Source organism: Pseudophryne corroboree, chromosome 7 (assembly GCF_028390025.1).
Source record: "Pseudophryne corroboree isolate aPseCor3 chromosome 7, aPseCor3.hap2, whole genome shotgun sequence".
Lineage (NCBI taxonomy): Eukaryota > Metazoa > Chordata > Amphibia > Anura > Myobatrachidae > Pseudophryne > Pseudophryne corroboree.
This window is the reverse complement of record NC_086450.1, coordinates 293,284,606-293,299,353: the sequence shown is the minus strand read 5'-3', so window position 1 is coordinate 293,299,353 and position 14,748 is coordinate 293,284,606. Positions and strand designations below refer to the sequence as shown.

The 14,748-nt window shown below is 44.1% G+C and overlaps 1 protein-coding gene across 1 annotated transcript in view; it reads left to right on the top strand.

The window, feature by feature from the left end:
* The window catches only part of C7H16orf89 (chromosome 7 C16orf89 homolog), a 189,610-nt gene that overhangs the window by 120,169 nt on the left and 54,693 nt on the right, over positions 1-14,748 (top strand). The gene's annotated exons all lie outside the window — the stretch shown is intronic.

The window sequence follows — 14,748 nt, the reverse complement described above, 5'->3', positions numbered from 1 at the left end:
CACTACCGAGCTCTTTTCGGCCTTTTGTTCCAACAAATGGGGTGCACATTTAGTTGATGATACATGGAGGGGGAACATATGTGGGTGCTAATATATGTGGATATCACCTGTCACTAACTAAAAGTTAGTCACTAACTAAAAGTTGTAGAGATGAAGATAAGACACATATCTAAAATACATTCACATAACATTTTCGTAATCATTCTTGGGTGTAGTCGATGTCTTTTCCGGATCGTTGTATCTGGGCAAAGGGGGAGACAAAGGAAAAACGGGTGAAAGAAACAGGCCATGGAATTCATTTGCAATCCTTATCATAACATTGTCTCTATGGATGGGTCGTAAATTAAATCTGCTGCTGTAACAATGCCCCCGCTTCTTAAACTCATCAATTTTGTGCTGTGCTTGCGCCGCATCAGAATTCGAACACACCTAAATATCAAACTAAAAATTATGACGACTCCCAGGATGCAAAGGAGAAACTTCCCTACACTCATAATAACATTTTGAGCCCACTCTCCTAATCCTGAGAACCAATTTCGTGGGTTCAACCATGAGACCCAGCAGGTCAGTTCATTACTCACAGCCGTCAGGGTAAGGTTGTGTCTCCTTCGGAATTCCCACTTCAACTGCAAGATATCATCCATCTTTTGATCGATGATCTCGGTTGGGTCATCAGTGCTGTTTGTAATATACGTGCAGCACTTCACACCATATTGAGTTGCCAAAGTGACACAGTACCCACCCGTCACGGCTGTGATATAATTGAGGACCATCCTATGCTGGATCAGTTCTGTCTTGTAAGCCTGCAACTCCCTACCAGTATACCTGAAGGTGTCATCATACATCTCAGTGATATTATCTATCAAGTTCGCTAGCGCATGGATATACCTATAATTTATAATTCCTCTGGCAGTACGGGTGTTGTCTAATGTGAGAAGGAATTGAATCCTGGTGGATTCGTGGATCAAATCAGAGGCTACGTGCTCTGTCCTATCTATGAGGTGCCTCTTAACGATGTGTTCATAATGAGTGTGAGTATAAGGAGCCTGAGCACTGCGGTGAACGTCTTTCATCTTATCATGGGTTATGGTCATGACCTCTGGCAACACTCTTCCAACATAACACAATCCCTCTGAGTTTGGGGCAAGCCACTTATATGCCTTTCTCCCACATATGAAATAGGCATCATCGGGGAGAACATATGGGACAGAATATGACACTACCATATTACAAACTTTCCAAGTGAAAAACCAGGTCCCTAGTTCTCCCATCTGCTCAGTACAAGTATCAGGCTGGATGATATGAGCACAGTACCCTGGTGATACTTCTCCAACCCACATGGTCTTGCTTCCTCGAGTATACCTATACCGGAAATACCTTCCACTGTTGGCTATTTGGCGTACAAGGTCAGAGTCTATGGGTATCCTATCAGCTCTATGCGAAAAGGCCATGGTCTGGTTATTCCATGTCACCTCCCAATTTCCTGGTTTTCAGTAATTGGAAATGTTGAAGCATAATAAGGATCTATCTACATGATACTGGTGGAGCTTCAAACTAGGGGGCCTAGAAATATTAAATTTCTTGTCCACCGGTCTCCCATCCAGTAATTCGAGTACCTCATCTATTGCTAAAGGGTACGGTACTAATCCTGACTTGCTCTGACCTTGAGGTACTTGTGAGCACACCCAGCATTCTGTCTGGTTTAAGACCTTACCCACTAGGGAGTGGTAATCACTCAATGGATGACGGTCCATGTTGATATTAAGGCTGGACTGACATCTCTGGATGCACCCATCCTCAACTATGTTCTCACAATTTTTACAAATGCAATTTTCCTCAGCCAATAACCCTTCACAGTGTCTCCGAGCTCCCTGACTACCAGATCGTTTTCTGATACTCGCCTTTGCTCGAGTGATGTGTTGCTTTTGGAATTCTACAAATCCGTCCTCGCCATCAGAACCCATTCCAGATCCTTTCTCGACCTCTCTGGGACTCTCACCGAAACAGACTGTTTTGGTCAACAACAGGGTTAGCAGGAAAACCCGGAACGCAGTCTCTTGGGGTAAGTCCATCTTGTTAAGGGAAGAGAAAGGAAACAAGAAGGGGGAGGAAAAGGGAAGGAGAGAAGGAGGGTAGTGGGAGATGGAGAAAATAATAAAAAAGAAAAACTGGTGCGACAACCGCCTCTGGTCTTGTTGTTCTCCGCGCTCAGGTGCCGTGACAACAGTCCTGCCTCTCAACCTTCCCGGAACAGACACTCCAGTGATACGATGTTCTCTACACTCTGCTCTTTGTCACGGGTTCTCTCTGGGTCAGCGACCTTCTTACAGTGCGACGAGTGGACCCAAGTCTCTCTTTCGGCAACCTTTAATGCTGTCGTGCTGGTTAGTAAGACTTGGTACGGTCCTTCCCACCTGTCAATGAGGCAACCTGAGCGTAGAAAATTTCGAATCATTACATAATCCCCGGGTTCAATGTCATGACAATTACTGTTCGGTAGGTCAGGAATCACCAGCTTTAGATTTTTGTTTTGATTCCTCAGCTGCTGGCTCATCTTTACCAAATATTTTACAGTCACTTCGTTATTGCATTTCAAATCATCCTGGGGGTCTATCATTACATGGGGTTGTCGACCAAAAAGAATCTCAAAGGGTGATAGGTAAAGGGGGGACCTGGGAGTGGTTCTGATGCTGTACAATACTAGTGGCAAAGCTTCTGGCCACAACAATCCAGTTTCAGCCATCACTTTGCTCAGCTTATTCTTAATAGTGCTGTTTACTCTCTCCACCTTCACACTTGCCTGTGGGCGGTACGGAGTGTGCAGCTTGCTATTAATTCCCATCAGTTTGCACATAACCTGAAAGACTTCACCTGTAAAATGGGTACCCCTATCGCTTTCAATTATTCTAGGGATACCATATCTACACACAAATTCCTGCACAATTTTCTTTGCAGTGAACATAGCAGTATTTGTGGCAGCAGGGAACGCTTCTACCCAATTGGAAAACGCATCAATACAGACTAAAACATATTTTAAATTCCTACAGGGTGGTAACTGCATGAAATCAATCTGAATTACCTGAAAAGGGCCGTCTGTCGGCGGGATATGGGATGGTTCTGTTGGTATTGACTTTCCAATATTCTTCCTCAAGCAAATAAGACATGTCATTGCTCTCTTACCTGCATGAGAAGAGAATCCTGGCGCACACCAGTAGGCTCTCACCAGCTTACACATACCCTCTTTACCCAGATGAGCCAGACCGTGTGCCGCCTCAGCTAAGCTTGGAAGATATGCTCTGGGTGCCACTGGCTTACCCTGTCCATCTGTCCAGAGTCCTGAGGACTCCTGGCCATATCCCTTTGACCTCCAGACCGCCTTTTCCTGTGGAGAACACACATTTTGCATTTCACTTAATTTTTGTGTGTTGATGGTGTTGAATATCATCAGTGATGTGATATCTGTTTGTATGGGGGTGCTGGCTGCTGATTTAGCAGCTTTGTCTGCCCGGCTGTTACCAAGTGAGATTGGATCTTGGTTGTAAGTGTGTGCTTTGCACTTGATAACAGCCACTCTGTCTGGTTCTTGTATCGCTGTTAGAAGCCTTTTTATATGGGATGCATGCGCTACAGGTGTGCCAGCTGCAGTCATGAAATTTCTGAGGCGCCATAGGGCCCCGAAATCATGCACTACTCCAAAGGCATACCTAGAATCTGTATATATATTGGCTGACTTACCCTTGGCCAATTCACACGCTCTGGTTAGGGCGACCAGCTCAGCAACTTGTGCTGAGTGCGGTGGGCCCAGGGGTTCAGCTTCTATGATACCTCTGTCATCTACGACTGCGTATCCAGTACACAGGTCTCCCGAGTCCGTCTGTCTGTGGCAACTACCGTCAGTGTAAAAGGTAAAATCTACGCCTTCCAGTGGGTTGTCACTAATGTCGGGTCTTGCAGTGAAAGTCTGGTTCAGATATTCCATACAATCATGCGTGTCAGTATCTGCACTAAATCCTCCTTCACCATCATTCTCATCCTCCACCCTTTGTGCCTGTCCAGGCACACCCGGCAGATACGTTGCAGGATTTATTGCGCTGCATCTCTTTATGGTGATGTTGACAGGGGCCATTAGTGCTAATTCCCACCTTGTAAACCGTGCTGATGAGACATGTCTGGTTTGGGCGGAGTTCAGTAAGGCTGACACTGCATGAGGTGTATGAACTGTCAGGTTGTGTCCTAACACTACGTCTTCGCTTTTACTCACTAGCAATGCTATCGCTGCAACACTTCGCAAGCATGTGGGGAGAGACCGCGCTACGGTGTCCAACTGTGCACTGTAGTAAGCTACCGGCCTGCTGGCATCACCATGTCTCTGGGTTAGGACGCCTGCCGCACACCCAGCACTTTCCGTACCATACAATTCAAAGGGTTTCCCATAATCTGGCATGCCTAATGCAGGTGCCTGTGATAGGCACTGTTTGAGTCTCTCAAATGCCAGTTCGGACTCATCTGTGTGCGAGATCCGATCTGGTTTGTTTGAAGAGACCATTTTTTGCAAAGGTAAAGCCAGTATGGAGAACCCTGGCTTCCAGTTTCGGCAGTACCCACACATTCCAAGAAAAGTGCGGATCTGTTGCTGGGTTTGTGGCAGAGTCATGTCGCGAATCGCCTGTATTCTATCAGCGGTAAGGTGTCTAAGGCCTTGCGTCAAGCAATGTCCCAAATATTTTACCCTGGTCTGGCACAACTGCAACTTATCCTTTGAAACCTTGTGTCCCGTATTAGAAAGGTGAAACAGAAGCTGTTTCGTGTCTTTCAAGGACGATTCGAGTGAATCAGAACACAGCAGTAAGTCATCTACATACTGTATTAATACTGATCCGCTCTCAGGTTGAAAGGATTGTAAACAGTCATGCAGAGCCTGGGAGAAAATACTTGGGCTGTCAATGAAACCTTGGGGTAGGCGAGTCCAGGTGTACTGTACTCCCCTGTATGTAAATGCAAACAGGTATTGGCTGTCAGGGTGCAGAGGGACAGAAAAGAAAGCAGAACAGAGGTCAATGACAGTGAAAAATTTTGCAGTGGGGGGAATTTGCATGAGGATGACAGCTGGATTTGGCACTACTGGGAATTGGCTCTCAACTATCATGTTTATCCCTCTTAGATCCTGCACTAGCCTGTAACCCCTCCCCCCACTCTTTTTCACAGGGAAGATGGGACTATTGGCAGTGCTGGATGTCCTAACTAGGATGCCCTGTTGTAGCAAGCGCTCTATGACTGGGTACACTCCTAATTCCACCTCTGGCTTCAGATGATACTGTGTGATTCTTGGAGCTATCCTACCATCTTTTATTTGCACTACTACGGAAGCTACATTCTCCATCAATCCAGTGTCTTGTCCATCTTTGGTCCAGAGGGATCCCAGTATTTGTGAGATCATTTCCTCTACCTTGGATGGACACCTGTCTATACCAGCAGAGTGTGACATTAGCATTTATGGGGTGTCTAACATATCCTGCACTTCCTGAACGTGATTCTCAGGTATATCCAAGAAGACACCCTCAGGAGTACAATATATGACACACCCCATTTTACACAATAGATCTCTCCCAAGTAGATTAGTCGGAGCCGATGCAGCTAACAAAAAGGAATGCTTGGTCTGCAAAGGCCCTATCGTAATCTCCGCAGGTCTACTCAAAGGGTAGTGTTGTACTACTCCTGTTACTCCCATTGCCGAAATTGTTTTACCTGTGGTTTTCATACCTACCGTTGAATATAACACTGACCTGGCCGCCCCTGTAACTACAAGAAAAGGTAATGATCTACCAGCTACATCAACTGTGACCTCAGGTTCACTACCAAGGCTAGCAATCAACTTCATTGGCTGCAGACAACAGGTGTGGCCCAACCCCTATTGTATATTGTGACCCTCCTGCAGCGTGCTGGTAGCTACAATATGTGAGGGGGGTAACTGAGAATTTTCGGAGATCTGCCAGTCCCTCCTTGGTGGGTACCTCCTTGTTTCCCCTGCATGCGGCTCATAACTTCTCCTATGCGATCCCTGATCCCTATCATGTGTATTATAATGTGGTTCATATCCTGGTCTAGGGGGTCGATATACCTTATGTGTGCCTTTATAACTGCAGTTCCGTGCAAAATGTCCTTCCTTACGACAGTTATAGCATACTACTAAACGTGACTTACCATCAGGGGTCTGGGGTTTTGGCTGATGTGGTTTGGTTGTAAGGGCATTTATACTTACTGTCATCAGCTTATCCCCCTGTGACTCCCTGTGCTTAATGACGTTCCGATCGTGCTCGATAGCGGACTCTCTTAATGCAGCCACGAGATACCTCTCCAGTTAGGTAGAGTGGTTTGTACCCTTGTTCTTAATGTCTCTTTTAACCCGTCCATTAATACTGACACAGCTACCTCCCTGTGATGTACATTTTCCTTAATGTCCTCGACCCCAGTGTATCTAGCCATTTCCTGCAGTGCCCGGTGGAAATATTCAGATGCCGTTTCACCTTCTTTTTGGCTTATGGAAAAGATTTTATTCCATTTGACAACAGTAGGGAAACCTCGCTGACCTTCTGGTCTGCGGTACTCTGCTACCTTGCTCCTTTGTACTTCAATCTATATTAACATGAGTCAGCTGCCTCACGCCACCGAGCCTCCACTCACTCGGTGTACCACTTCTACGGGATCCCGAATTCCCTGGGTCCACAAAACCTTTATTATGTTTGCTCACTCACGTTCGTTCACTCAAATACACTTTGGTTTTTCTGTACAGAAAATTAACTTTCATTCATATAAACAGCCTTAGTACCAGAGGTAATACAGTAAAAAAGATTTTATTTAAACTAAATTTTGGAAACCGAGCAATTTGTGCTATTGTAGCGTGGCTACTGTTCCGCCCTAAACTAAACAATGCTATTGTGTAATTTGTACTAAGTGGTCGTACCGTTACGCACGTTGCGTGAACACGCGATCGTGCGTATGTCTTTACGTTGCATACACAGTCCCGTACTTTGTCCGAGACACGTGTACAAAAACCGTGCGTCCGCAATAGTACAAATCCCACACTTCTATAAATGTAAGCGATATTACCTATAATCGTTTACTTAACACAACACAGTTTCTTTCTGTATAAACCTGTTTAACTAGGCCAGACTGTATTTGTGTTTTACGTTTACTTCTTTAATATTTAGCCTTTGTTTTAACTAAATAGCAACAAATTTCTCCGTACAGGTCTAAATGAATCTAGTAATCAGTATTTATGGCAACAATATGAGCAGGTATACAAATACAAAGTACAGGTGTATGCTTGTGTTGTGTGCGCATTTGGCGCCAAAATAGAAATTCACAGATCTTTAAAATAGCTTTGCGTATTTACTTTACGGGTCCCACCAGCATCCCTACAAACCATGCAGAGCAGACACCATCTAATCAGCAATAACTTAGGGTTTCCAGTGTATTCTACGGCCAGGAAAAGGTTCACGTAGGATACCTGTCCGCCCTTTGCTGATAAAGTCTGTTTTAACCTGCTAGGCTGCGGGTATGTGGAAAAACCGGACGATGCCCCCAATTGATAATGTCGATATTATCTTAAACCATAAAGCTATACCTTTAAACACACTTTTACCATGGAGCCGCTGCGGCCGCTAGACTTAATATGCACTCTACGTACTTTGTACGCTATTTGCATACAGAGTCCCGTACCGTGTACGGTCTTAGCGTACAAACGCCGCGCTGGGGGTACAAAGTACACACAGCGCGCACACACCCAGAGTTATACTTTACACCTTAGTAGTAATGCAATGCAATGATATTACACTTTAAACCTTATGCAGCAAAGCACTGCAATGATGTTACACCTTAAACCTTATGCAGCGCTGACGGTACAAAGTACCCGCAGCGCGTACACACCTTATCAATACACTTTCAAACCTTATACAGTTAGGTAATGTAATACGCTTTAAACCCTAGCAGGGAAAAGAGGACACAACACCGATTTGTAGTTAAACACTGGGCTCCGACACCACAGAGTATATATCTGGAAGGGGTTTTAACAATACAATTTATACACTACAATACAACAGAGTAAATGACTACAGTCAATGTACATACGTGAGAATATTCGCATGCGCTTCCTGGTCCAGTCCTCCGCTATCAGGTAGATAGCGTTAAGAGTCTTCTGACCGGCCAGGCAGCAACAGGCTTTTTATACACTACTTCCAAAAGCAATACAATGGATACTGTAATCCCTTTGTCATTGGACACAGGGATGCATCTTTACATTACAGGAGAGGTCATAGGTTGATTTGAAAAGGTGGGCGATGTCTTTCTCAACTGCTCTTGTGGGTGGTCTCCTCTGGATTCCCGCCGCATATATAATATACAGTAAATACAGTTTATATCTATATTCTATTTCTGCACATAACTATACGCAGGAACATGCGATCTTCCTCTAACCAACACCGGAATATTTTCCTTAAAATACCCTACAGCTGGATACCAGACATCACCTTATAACCTTAGTCTGTCCCTTCCTATCATGCAAAGGCGAATCCCTTAGTCCTGGAATCATTTAAACTGTTGATACTTGCTGATGTGGTGCAGGGGGGCTATGTGTACAATGTGCACTATTTGGATTAAATATGTAATGTTTTGATAACCCTCTATGCGCTCACAAACTCTGCCGTAAATACCCATACCACGCGCAGGACCGCGGGAGCGACCATACGCAAATTGCGGATATGTGCACGCACGGCGGAACAAGTGCACGCGCAGCGGGCATGTGTGTGTTGTTAGTACGTAATGTGTGTGCTGGAATATTTTTCGACTTTGACAATGTGAAGAGAACCGCCTCTCTTAGGAGATCTGATTCTCTCTTTTTCCTTTTTGGTTTTCACAAGCGTGGCTGGCCTGCGAATAAGCAAACTTTGGCCAGATTGATTAGAATGGTGATTGCACAAGCTTATGCTCAGGCTGGACTCCCAGGTCCTGCTGCTATCGAGGTCCATTCTACTTGGTCTGTTGGACCTTCTTGGGTGGCCTGCCGTAGCGCGTCCCTCGAACAATTGTGCAAGGCGGCTACGTGGTCCTCAGTGAACACGTTCAGTAGGTTCTATGCCTCCCAGGATGCTTCCTTTGGGTGCCGGGTTCTTTTGCCCACTACAGTGCATCCCTCCCATGAGGAACTGCTTTAGAACATCCCTGATGTTATTCCCTGTGGAATACCAGTGTACCCTGCTGCAGAAAAGGAGATTTATGGTAAGATTTACCATTGTTAAATCTCTTTCTGCGAGGTACACTGGATTCCACAGGGCGCCCACCCTTACGCACTGATCTTATTTGGGTTTGTATGGCATTAGCCGCTGGTACCTTCTCCTGACGTGAGTATGTAGTTCTATGTGGCTAACTACTATCGTCTCTTTTACCTGCTACTGCATTGGACTGGTTAACAAAACTGAGCTCCAGTGCCTGGAGGCGGGGATATAGAGGAGGCAGTGCAGTGCATCCTGGGAACAGTCAAAGCTTTAGCCTGTTGGTGCCTCGGATCAAGGTCCAACTCTACACCCCAATGTTATTCCTTGTGGAATCCAGAGTACCTCGCAGAAAGAGATTTAACAATGGTAAGTCTTAACATAAATCTCCTTTTTGGACATTTACTTGTTGAAGTGTTTGTTTTGTTTTTAATAGATACACACATACGAACGGTAGTCCATCTCCACCTCTCTACAAAACTTGTTCACCAAACCCAGCCAAAAGTCACCCTAAATCTGTTCTATGCTCACTGTTTACCCCTTCTGTGTTCACCCCTGTCTATCTGCTCCCACCCCGAGCGGCTTACCTGTGTGGTGTCCCGGCTTTCCTCGATCAAGATTCCAGCTACAAAGCATGTTCCAATTTGTAGTGTTTACAGATGCTGTGTTTAGCATTTCTTTTATATTACACCGGTGTTGTTGGAACACATATTGGAGGCTACATTTACACCCAATCAGCAAAATGACAAATTGAGTTTGGCAATTAACGAAATGTTCTATTTAGAAGACCTCATTAGAAAATTAGCACATTTGTTGCAAATGGAACTACATGTCAGACACCTCCATGGCTACATCTAAAAAAGCCTCTTGGTTATTCTGGAAGTCAAGAGTTACTTTTAATTGTCAGTTCAGTCTCATCCCTAAAGCAATTTGGAACCAATTTAGACTGTAGGGTTCAACTTTTTCTTAAAATAGCAGAAGGGCGATCGTCTATCAATTATTTTAGTGTTTTGTCTTTTTTTAAAATAGAAAAGTTATTTTTTACAAATTTTTATTCTGACCTAAATAAAATTTATATTGGGAGAGAAAAGCCATAGTACTATCAAATGTCTCTTTTAGAAAATGTACTGATGGGGAACCAACTTTAATTAAAGCACTTATAATTTCTTGCATTGACAATTCCCTCCTTACTGGTCTTCTTCTAGCCAGATGTTGACATCTACTGTAAATGTATTTTGAATGCAGCAGATAGTTTTCATGTACCTTATAAAATGTTCCTCTATTGGTGCTCCGCTCTGTCAGTCCCTTTATTGGGTGCCTGTACATTACCAAATCTAAAACAAAACCATCAAGTTTTCCTAAAAATGCATTTCTCCAACCAGCTTATCATATTCCCAACACCCAGTTAGGCACACTAGGCTATTACTATCCCTCTGCATAAACATTACCTTTATTTTATTCTATACACAAAGACACAACAATCAAGATTGCTGTGACTGGGTCATATAGCCAAAGCAAGCATTTTATTTCCCATTGTAATCTGGCTGGACAACTATGCAGTATACAATATAGTAAACTCAGGAATATACTATTAGTTGGTTTGTCAAAGCCAGCAGTGATGGACGTGCTTTCACCAATGGATTTAAAGTGGCAACAGAAATAGATTCTAAATCAGATTCTTTTAGGATTTATTTATGTTGCAGCTTTAAATCTATTGAACACATTGGGGCAGATGTATTAAGCCTGTGGAAGTGATAAAGCAGTGATAAGTGGAAGGTGATAATGCAAAAGCCAATCAGCTCCAACTGTCAATTTACATATTGGAGGTAATTGGCTGGTGCGTTATCACCTTGGGCTTATCACTGCTTTATCACTTCTCCAGGCTTAATACATCTGCCCGTTAGTCTCTTATGGATTGTAAGCTTGCAGGTTGTACCCTTTTACCACTGCCTGTTTATTCCTAGTATTGTTACAGTTTTCGTTCACTGTTGTAAGCACTTCAGAGTATGCAGGCACTACAGATGTACTCATACATCCAGAGGCGTCACTGATTACAGAGACACCTGGTGTGGGAGGGAGCATGAACTGCGTGGCTATGTCGCACACTGGCAAAAAGGGGGCAAGGCCTCATGGGCAAGGCCTCACAGGCATGGGGTGTGACCTGGCGGCCTGGACCCTGTATCGTCACGCCGGGGATCCCGGAGATGCGGGCTGCCCCGGGTACCAGTGCAAGTGCAGTGCCAGCACAGTGATAGGAGCAGCTGGAAGGACAGAATGGAATTCTTTGTATGCACTAGTTGTAGAATGTCCTACTTAGGATATCCACAGTAGAATACATGAAGAGGGTAAGCACAATAGATAGTAAACAGCTATATATATGATGGACTATGAGTGCAGCCCAAGGCAGTAGGAACCCAGATGACTGACCCAAGTTGTATAGCTGCTGTGATGTAGACAGGGAGCAGATGGTAAACAGCAGGCACTTTGACTGGCTATGGAAACCTGGTGCAGCAGGGGTTTTAAAGCTGAAAGGAATACAGCAGGAGCTGGTCAGTGAACAAACAGCAGGAAACAGCTTGTAGGATACTGTCAGCATATATCTGCAAAAGGTACAAGTACAGGAGGCCTGAGGATCAGAAATGATCCCAAAAGGAAGGCATTGCTCTGGCAATGTGCAGTATTCCAGAGTAGGTTCAGATAGGAAGTACTGGAAATTCATAGGCTGGACTCATGTGAGCATGACTTTAGTGCTAGGATTGGTTCAGAGACTCACACAGGGAAATCCAATGTGGCCACACCCATGCAACCATCTGGTTTGTTTACAGACGTGTTTGGAGGTGAGCGCCCGCCGGTCACATAACTACATCCCGTGCTGTGTGTGAAGGCAAATTACCAGGAACAAAGCCCCGTTCCTCGACCCTGCTCTTTACCAAGGTCAGAGCTGAGACCTGGGAATTTACCGGATTGCTAGACCTGGCAAATTCCTGGCACTGGCAGCATGTGTGAAAGGGGTATTATATATTCAATGGAACATAAATGAGGAAACTGAAATGGAAATGCACTTTTAAATACTGCTAGACAATAAAACGAATAGCTGCACATAGGGCCCTATTCAGATTGAAAGGAAAAACAACAAAATACAGACAATTCTAGGCACTGGTTGTTACCCATAGAGCACTCTCCTCAGATAGCTTAAAATTAACTTTGAAACAACTGCAGCTCCACCTGGAGATCACTATTCTCCAAAGAACGTAAGAAACAATAAAATAAATAAATGCAGCGCTGTCGTTTCAAAGTATAGCCATTTTCTTTATTTTTTATTAAAAAAGGATTTTATTTAATCCACACACATATACATACTGTATAAATCCACATGGCTGGTGTTCACAAAAACACATTAAAAAACACTCTTTAGATAAAACTTAAAAGATAATTTGTTACTGTGGCAATATAACCCTTATCACCATCTGTATTCTTTCAAACAGCCTGTTTTAAAAAGTATCCACTTCTCTCTTGCAACCAGGGTCGGACTGGACCACAGGGGAAAACCCCCAGGGAGGGGGGCACTTCCTGTGGGCCCTCCTCCTCCTCTAGGGATTAGGTTTCAGGCTTTATCCCAGTGCACTTAAATTATGCATTATACATATGTTACATTATACTTCTCATGAATATGGTTTATTATATATTTACCAAGGCGAACAGAACATGTACTCTGTAATGGTTACCCAAACCTCTGTGGTGGCTGGTCACACCCCAGTAGAGCCTGGCCACACCCTTCAGCATGGGCCCCTACAACAACATTCCCTCGGTGAGCCCTTCATGCCACAGTTCAACACTGCTTGCAACATTTAACAAGCCAGAATGTGTTACTTGTATCTTTATAATATAATTAGTACCCCTATAGCTTCAAAACAGAATACTGGTGGTCATTCCGAGTTGATCGCTCGCTAGCTGTTTTTAGCAGCCGTGCAAACGCATTGTCGCCGGCCACCGGGGAGTGTATTTTCGCTTTGCAGAAGTGTGAACACCTGTGTAGCAGAGCGCCTGCAAAAACATTTTGTGCAAAACAAGACCAGCCCTGGACTTACTCTTCGTGTGCGTTGATTCTAACGTTGGAGGGTTGGCTTCTGACGCCACACACCTGCCCAGCCACGCCTGTGTTTTCCCCGACACTCCTGCATTTTTCGAAGCACTCCCTGAAAACGGTCAGTTGACACCCAGAAACGCCCCCTTCCTGTCAATAATCTTGCGGCCGCCAGTGCGAATGAAAACATTGCTAGAACCTGTGCAAAGCCACAAAGGACTTTGTACCCGTACGTCGCTCGTGCGCATTGCGGTGCATACGCATGCGCAGAAATGCCGCTTTTTAGCCTGATCGCTGCGCTGCGAACAACGGCAGCTAGCAATCAACTCGGAATGACCCCCACTATTCAGTCACTGATACAAGTAAGGAGTTTGAATTTTTATAAAAATATATAACTCCAGTCTGTATCTTACAGGGAAGCAATCGGTTCTCATTCACGTAAGCAGATTTTTTTGTAAAAGCATAAGGATTAAAGTCAGTATTAAAGACATTTGTAAATCCAAACAACAACAGCTTTTATTTACGGTCCAAATTAGTGTTGCAAGCGTACACTCCCTAGTGCAAAATTACACAGCTGTGTCCATTGCCTCCACTTTATATAAGGGAATTATTGCCATCCACTTTGTATCCTATGACAGAGTATTAATAGCGCTTGTTGTGTGCTCCAGATTACATGGGTTTACTGACAGGTCCAGTACTTCTCTCACCAGTGTTTTGCTCCTCTGTAGGAGTACATATGGTGATCGACCTTCTCCCCCCACTGGGTAGCGATTACACACAGAGAGCGTCCCGCTGTCTACACCAAGCCAGTATAATGCCCTTAATGCGTTTCACAGCCTATAGATCTCAGCTGCTTCTGATGGAAAAAGGTGCCTTCTTAAAGATGACACGTCGGACAAACTTTTGCAAACTTTTTGTACCAACTAGGGCTAATCAACTTTCAGTGGAAGTAATAGAGTTTCACTTTAGTAGGAAGGGATCTTTACTGTAAGAGTGGTTATGCTGTGAACCAGCTTTAAACTGTGAACCAGCTTAACCACCAGCATTAAAAATTGATTGCTGTCCATGGATAGCATATGCAGCACAGAATAGGGATAAATGAATCTCTTGCTGGTTATATTTACAGTACCTGTTGATAAATATTGGCATCCTTTGACTGTACCCCTTAAAGTACAACCAGACTTACTTTTTTGGAACATATGTGAAGAACATTGATCATTTAGATGTACTCCTGTGACCCCTCTTTATTAATTTTTGTGATATTCTAAAACAAAAATTCAATCAAATAACCTATGGGTGATTTCATTTGAAACGTACCAGGGGTAAAACTGTGGAAGATGCAGATGCTGTACTCTTAACAATATCACATATGCTGGTGTCAGATCTGGCATTATGGGG